Below are 1,789 nucleotides of genomic sequence, written 5' to 3'. Positions count from 1 at the left end.
GATAGATAGATAGATAGATAGATAGATAGATAGATAGATAGATAGATAGATAGATAGATAGATAGATAGATAGATAGATAGATAGATAGATAGATATTCCGTGAACTAAGATGGCACAAATCTAAACAAGATACCACATCCATATGAAGAGAAAAAAACTCAAGGATGTAATTTCATGTTTTTAATTGTACAAAAAGTCTTCTTATTAGCAGGCTTAGTTTACATCAGTGAGTCACAGGATTCAGGTACATTACAGTATATTATCTGCAGTGATGTTGTTCTCAAGTGAAACATCATCTTTCTGACAAAATGTTAAGAAAATGGGAAGATGAAAAAGTCTATATGTAAATGCATCTCAAAATAAAGTCCGAAACACACTGTATTAATGGGACTGATGAAGCTGAAACTTGACACATCCACACATGTGCTATCACATCAGAGAACTCCTCCTTGACTCCTCAAAGCTCAAGGACAGAGTAACTGTTCCACTGCCAAAGCTCACCCTTGGCTTATGCTTTCCTGAAGTCGGGTCACAGTCATTGCCGTTGGTCTTGAGGCTGATGGATGAGGACGGAGTCGAGGCAGAAGATCCACCAATGCTGTTGGACTTTTTTCTTGAAGCTGTGCTATGTTTTAGTGTAGCTTTGGCAGCCACTTTGAAAGCGTGGGCTGCGGTGCTGCATCGGACTTCCTCAATGGTGTTCCTGGATGGTTTGAAGAGAATGATGTAGACCTTGTTGAAGAAGATACAGGCCAGCATCCCAAAACTGGATGCCAGTATAGCAATGACCTCCACAGCTGAAACAAACTTGCCGTAAGTACTAAAGTAGGCAGGGATGAAAGAGATCCAAACAATAAAGAATATAAGCATACTAAAAGTGATGAACTTAGCTTCTGTGAAGTTTTCTGGAAGTTTCCGTGATTTAAATGCAAAGAAGAAACATATAGCTGCCAGGAGGCATGTGTAGCCAATAAGAAACCCAAGAGCCATCACAGAGCCCTCGTTGCAGGTGATAAAAATGATCTCATCAATGTCATGATTCCTGTAACTGGAAGGAGGGGCATTGTAAAGCCAAACCACACATATCATGACTTGGACAAATGTGCACAGAAACACCAACAGAAACTGTAGGTTTAATCCCCACCATTTACGATGGAGACTTGTAGGGATCTTAGCCTCAAATACCAAAAGTACTCTGTTAGTTTTCACAAGGATGCAGGAGATACAGAGAACAAAACTGATCCCAAAGGCAGGTTGGCGTAAACGGCACGTCCAATCCTGCGGCTCGCCAATGAAGACAAGAGAGCTGGAGAAGCAACAGATAAGTGAGAACAGGAGGGCGTAGGACAATTCTCGATTTGTGGCCTTAACTATTGGGGTGTTGCGAAATCTGACAAAGACTGCCATCGCAAAGGCTGTCAAGACAACACCCACCACTGCACATATGGCCAAAGCTATCCCGAAAGGTTCTGTCCAAGAGAGAAACTCAATTTCCTTCAGGAAGCAGAATGTGTGGTTCCCATTGGACCAGGAGTTATTTGGACACTTGGTGCAAACACTGGCATCTGTGTAAATAAAAAAATGGTGTGTGTTAAAACTGCAATAGTAGACGTAACATTAGTAGAATGAGATGGTGAATGTTTGGATTCTTAATACCTCTATGATTACTGTACTCTCCATCTGAGCACTCAGTGCATTCAAAGCAGCATGTGGGCATACTATCTATGATCCCCTTTCTGGTGCCAGGTTCGCAGTCCTCACTGCAATTAGAGAATGGCACCTATAGGA

At 41.7% G+C, this 1,789-nt stretch overlaps 1 pseudogene; it reads right to left on the bottom strand.

The window, feature by feature from the left end:
* Positions 1-293: 293 nt before the first annotated feature.
* Positions 294-1,566, bottom strand: LOC111666385 (extracellular calcium-sensing receptor pseudogene; annotated as a pseudogene).
* Between the last annotated feature and the right edge of the window lie 223 nt (positions 1,567-1,789).

This window comes from Seriola lalandi, unplaced genomic scaffold (assembly GCF_002814215.2).
Source record: "Seriola lalandi dorsalis isolate HSWRI2012SDOR001 ecotype SW California unplaced genomic scaffold, Sedor1 jcf7180002002904, whole genome shotgun sequence".
Lineage (NCBI taxonomy): Eukaryota > Metazoa > Chordata > Actinopteri > Carangiformes > Carangidae > Seriola > Seriola lalandi.
This window is presented reverse-complemented; position numbering and strand designations above follow the sequence as displayed.